The 5,966-nt window shown below is 44.3% G+C and overlaps 1 long non-coding RNA gene across 1 annotated transcript; it reads left to right on the forward strand.

Moving 5' to 3' along the window:
* Nucleotides 1-1,100: 1,100 nt before the first annotated feature.
* LOC103663616 lies at nt 1,101-5,071 on the forward strand. The gene is made up of 3 exons (XR_568823.2): nt 1,101-2,156; nt 2,784-3,044; nt 4,770-5,071. It is a non-coding gene; the product is annotated as an uncharacterized LOC103663616 (long non-coding RNA).
* The last annotated feature ends 895 nt before the right edge of the window (nt 5,072-5,966 follow it).

Genomic DNA, 5,966 nt, shown 5'->3' on the forward strand with positions numbered 1-5,966 from the left:
AAGGGGCAGACAGTGAAAAAAAGTCTCCCTCATGCTCCTGTCCCCCATCTGGTTTCCCTCCCCAACTTCTTGGGTGTCCTTTCTGATATGTGTTATGCTTGGATAAGCAAATACATACATATGTATTTATACATTTTTAATAAAAAATGGAAGCACACTGTACCCTGTTCTCCACCTTGCATTTAAAAAAATCTGATGTATTTTGGGTTTCACCCTTACCAGTGCAGATTGAGCTGCTTCCTCTTTACCGAGTGCCAAGTACTCCACTGAAAGGAGGTACTATTATTTGCTTATCCAGTCCACTCTCGATGGACATCAAGGTGGTTTCCATTCTTAGGCTGTTGTTATGAAGAATATACTATACATGTTTTTGTATACGTTTGCTAGAATACCTAGCAGAGGTTGGCAGTCTACAGACTGTGGGTCGATTTCAAGCTGCCATTTGTTTTTGTAAACAAAGTTTTATTGGACGGTAGCCACGCCTGTTCATTTACATATTGTCTGGCTGCTTTCATGCTACAACCGCGGAGATGAGTAGTTGCAACAGAAATACATGGCCTGGAAAAAAATGCCTCTGCCTCTTTCACCCTCTGCCTTGCTGCTCTCCCTGCTTGTGCTCTCTCTCTGACAAATAAATGAATAATTAAAAAAACCCCAAACAGTTAAAAAAAAAAAAGAAAAAGAAAAAGAAAAGAAAACCCAGGAACAATCAGGTTCATTGGAGGGATACTTTCCCCCATATCTGTTCTTCCTCCTCCTTTCCTCTTCGTTCTTTGGAGAAGTAGGTAACTTTTTAAAATACATTTTCTTTCTTTTTTCTCTTATCTTTTAAAAATATAACTAAGGCACAGAACGAAAATTCCATTAGTACAAAAGGGTATACAGAGAATGAAAAGCGTCTCTCCCACTCCTGAGCCCCGCCCCCTAAGTATCCACTCTGCCTCGCCCAGCATCTCCCTCAGCCTTCCCGCATCTCTTTATTCTGGGGCGCGCACCACGCGCTCATTACCTGTCTGATGAAGCCAGGGGTGCCCCTCAGCATAACGTTTGAAAATACGTAAAATAAAACACAGAGGATTAAAAAAAGCCAATTATATTGAAATATGGTTCTATCTCTGAAGCACTTGGGGTTGCATGCGCTCCAGGATAAGGGCCTCCGCTCTTAGTCCCCACCCGTCCAAGCCTATTTGTATGCACTCCTACCCTGTCCCCCAAATGGCAGCACCTCTCCTGTCGCAGGTACGGCCGGAGCTCCGCCCAGATGTCCTCGAGAGCCAGCGCACCCACCTCCTGGCTGCTGTGGGCGAGGGCTACTCATAAGGGCTCACACTCACCCTCTTCCGCGGAGAACCCTCCTCCCACCAGCCTGGGACACACTGCAGCCAACTCGGGGGTAAAAGGTTGGACCACCCCGTGGTCCAGTTCACGCCCCTGTGCTCCCTGTGGGATCAGGCGAAAGCCGATGTTCACCAAGGCCTTGCTTAGCTTTTCCCCTTGCCCCGCCCCACTCCCCCGCTCCCCTTCTCCGGGGAGCAACCCCTCCTAAAACACAAGAATCCCTGTCTCGCTCTTGGCTTCTAGAAGTCCCGATGCCGGACACTTAGTTACCGCCCCTTACCTTGACGTTTCCATTTCTTGATTTCTTGGAAAAGATTCCGTATCTGTACATACGGATCCGCCGCGTTAACAGCCACATACTATTCCACTAAATGGATTTACCATCATTAATTTAGCACATTTCCAGCACAGGCATTCCCCCAAATCTAATTTTTACCTATTTGAATGTGATTATGGCCTTGCCATATTTTAAGGATCTAGTTAGTTGCTGAGGAGCCTTTTCCTCAGCTTCACCACCTATAAAACTTTAGTCCTTTGCTATCTTTTTGGAACAAAGCTTTATTCTCCAAGCAACTTATCTCGGAATTTGCCGAGCTATAAAGACTCAGCAGGCCCCCGGCCCTTGCATCTGTCAGGCCCCACAGGCAGAGCATCGTAGCCCCCTCTCCAGGAGCCTTCTCCATTCCGAACAGCAGAAAAAGTACGAGCTGCACACCCTCGCCTAATGAACAAACTTCCAAACGAACTTGGACCCTCAAACACCGGGCCTCACCGCTTTCCTCCCTGCCGGCGAGAGGGGCAGATGCCTCTTGAGTCTGGTAGGAACCCCCGGGCCCCTTGCTGTGTCTCATACGGGACCCCCGACAGCAAGCACCCATCCGCAGCAGCACAGTCTAAACCCACAAGGGGGCGCGAAGCACTATCCTCTCTGCATCCCCGATTGAAAGGGGGGTCTGGGCACCTGGGTGCCTCGGTCAGTAGAGTACATGACTCATAATCCCGGCATCGCGAGTTCAAGCCCCACGGTGGGCATGGCGCCTATTAAAAAAAAAAAAAAAAAAAAGGTGCGTTTGCTTCCTCACTCCCAGCCCGGGGAGCTGTTGTTGTGACATTTCTTTGAGGCGGAACCGCACCTTCTGAAGAGCCTCCCCGGGTGCAGGAATTTCCCACAGCCTCAGTTCCACTTTCCCAAGGTTGAAACCAGAACTCACTTTTCCCGCCTAGCAGCTGCTCACAGCGTGCACGGTGATTAAGCCGAGAGCAGAGCCGCACGAGGAAGCAGGTGCTGCTCAGAACCCGTTTCCTGGCCAGGAGGGAAGAGAGGGGCGGCGGGGTCTGGAGTGGCGGTAGGGGCTCTGCTGGGTTTGTTTAGTGATGTGAGTTCAGTTACATCAAATAACTGAAATCGATAATTCACTTCTCATTTGTTTCTCTTTCCCTCACAGCCATCACAGCTTTTCCAACCAGAAAAACATGCTTGATTTCACTCCAAGTCAGACCAATGCAAAACAAATCCAGAGAAATGTATTTTTTCCTACCTATCAGACGGGCAAAGGTGAAAATGTCCAATGAACTACATGGATGTGAACATGGAAAAACCCGCTGCTGCTGGGAGAATAAACAAGTCCAACCCCTATGAGGAGAACGGGGCCATGACCTGCCAAGTGTGAAATGCGAAACTCCTAACCCAGCAATTTCACTAATAGGTATTTACCCTATAGATCGGAATCCAGCGAACCTTTTCTTTAAAGGGCCAGGTAGTGGGGTGCCTGGGTGGCTCAGTTAGTCAAGCGTCTGCCTTCGGTTCAGGTCATGATCTCAGGGTCCTTAGATGGAGGGCTGTGGCTTGTGCGCCTGTGCTCGCTTTTTTTCTCAAATAAATAAATAAAATCCTTTTTTTTTTTTAAAGGCCAGGTAGTAAATATTTTGGGCTTCCAGGCTATGTATTTTTTAAAAAAGATTTTATTTATTTATTTGTCAGAGAGAGAGAGAGCGCAAGCAGGGGGAGCGGAAGGCAGAGGGAGAAGCAGACTCCCCGCTGAGCAGGGAGCCCGATGCAGGACTTGATACCAGGACCCTGGGATCATGACCTGAGCTGAAGGCAGACGCTTAACCAACTGAGCCACCCAGGAGTCCCTGGGTTTTCTTTTCACTCTCATTTTCTGGGGTGTCTTTTCTGTTTTATACCACTTCTCCAATTGCTTGCTTTCCTCTTCAAAAAGTCTTATCTGTCTCTCTAATGCTTATATGCGATTTTGAAGCTGTTTTTGCACACTTGGATGGAACTTGCATAATTACCTTTTATTAATTTTTGCCCAATTCCTAATCAAATGAAACTAAAGTATAAAGTCATTTCTTAGCATGTATACCTATACTTGCCAAATAGACCACTTTAGTCTGCACGATTTTTGTGGGTCAAAAGCATGCCTTTAAATGGAGAACGGATTTCCGTGATGAGAATAAATTTGGGGGGGTTGTCTCATGCTCAAGATGGAGGTTTTTAATCAGAACACATTTGAGGACATTAGATGTCTCCTTTATTCACAATATACTTCCAAAGAGTCAAGATTTACTAAATTCTGCCTCTCAGGATTTTAAAATGAATGTGCACTCTCCACCACTTTTGTTGCCAAGGGAGCTCACATCTGCCCTGGAAAATCTTCCCGTGGAGCGATGTCAGCAGAGATAAATGAATGAGAGTACATGCGGTTCTATAATAATAGTGCAATTTGGCTAAGGGGTGACATCATCTTTTCACTGTTGTATCTGCCAGTCTAAGTAGCAATAAGTCCAGCTGAGCTAGAGAATGAATTACAGAGAGATTACATGGGCAAGGTGGGATGACACATAAAAAATGGAATGGAAAATTAAATTTAAAAGGAAGGTGGTGTTGAATAGATCCAGTCCACAATATATTTTTTCTTATGTACGGTTCTGATTTAATTACCACGTCATAATTTGCCATCGTTTCGGATTATGTGGAAAGATGCAAAGCTTCTTTCCTAATGGATGTTTTGCTATATATACACATGGGTACCACCAGAGTATAAATAAGGACGTTGGAATTGATTTTAGTCTTTAAAGGGCACATTTAAATGCTGGCAGAGAAAATGCCTTTATCAGTTCAATCCACTCACTGTGATTCTACATGCCTCACTGGCAACACTTGAAGGAGGGTTTGCTGGGTTTTATTTGGGTATCGAGAGAAGAATATCACCATCCTTCATGCTGATGAACCCCAGACAAACCCCAGTTTGTTTCTGGGGAGGAGCTGTATATGACTCTCTGTTGGTTCTTGGAGGGCTGGACCAGTTTTTACTCATTGCCTTTTATTTCTTTTTAAGCAACAGCTTTATTGAGATAGAATTCACATACTGAAATCGTGCTCCTGTTTGCTAATTTTTTATATTCCTGTCCTCTAATGTCCGCAGGCTTTGGATGATGAATTTCTGCAAAGGCATTGATAGTGGTTATGAGGAATAAATACTACAGATAGATGAAATCAAAGAATCAGATTTCAAGGCTGGATAAAGGAGTCATGAAAAGGAGCGAGAAGCAGAAATGAAGGACAGAGAGAATTCTGGAAGTAAAATGAGCAGTTGGTTATGGAAAAGAAAATCTTCTGCTATTTGAATAAAGACTAAAGAGCTTTCATTGTTGGCTCCCCACATGTCTGTGTCTTTTTTGAGCAGCAAGTTGCAAGATCAAGAAAGCAGAAGGAACTTAGACTCGAACTGATTAGTAGTAATGAAAATGTACCAAACATCAACAACGAATTTCCTAGGCAATTTCCTTTCCAAAGCACATTCGCATGTATGACAGGTAAAATGTTTTCCACAAACACCATTTTTAACATAGGATTTTATTTGCAGAAGCTATTTTTGTGACCTAAGGAAGAAACAGCTCATTGAAACAGAACTTTGCTGATTTGGTTTCAAAGAATTCTATGATATGAAGAATTCTGTGGAACGCAAGCGTTCAGGAGTCCCTGAACAAGGAACAGGCATATCTGGTAATGAAAATGTTCTTTTGGTCTAGCATTACGTTTATGCTTTAAAAGTGTTATTATGCTAGGAATAGGCAGAAGCAGAAAAGAGGAAGTAAGTGGGAAAATACTTGATATTTGAATAGGCTGTATACTTTCCCAAATACTCAGACCCCGCCAAAGCCTGGTAGCAAGTAAGTAGTATCCTCAATTTACTGATGAGAAACATGCTTCTAAGGTAGTTGTTTTACAAGTGACAGAAAATTCAACTCAAACTGGCCTAAGCAATAAGAGGTATATGTCTTCCCGCATGTGTGTGTGTGTGTGTGTGTGTGTTTGGCTCACAGAACTGAAAAGTCCTGAGCAGGAACCAGCTTTCAGTGGTTCAGTGATACCATCAGGGACCAATTTCTCTAGACAGCTCCCAGATCTGTTTTCCTAAAATATAGCTTTCTTCTAAGACAGACTTTCCTCCTGAGGTGGCAAGATGGTTGTTAATAGCGCTAAATTAAAAAAAAAAAAAAAAAGAGTAAAAAAAGAGCACCTCTTTCTCACAGTCCCAGCAAAAGTCTAATGACTGTGTCTCATTGGCTATGATTGGGTCACATGTTCATCCCCAAACCTATCACTGTGGCCAGAAGGA

This window comes from Ursus maritimus, unplaced genomic scaffold (genome assembly GCF_017311325.1).
Source record: "Ursus maritimus isolate PB19 unplaced genomic scaffold, ASM1731132v1 scaffold_5, whole genome shotgun sequence".
NCBI classification, from domain to species: domain Eukaryota; kingdom Metazoa; phylum Chordata; class Mammalia; order Carnivora; family Ursidae; genus Ursus; species Ursus maritimus.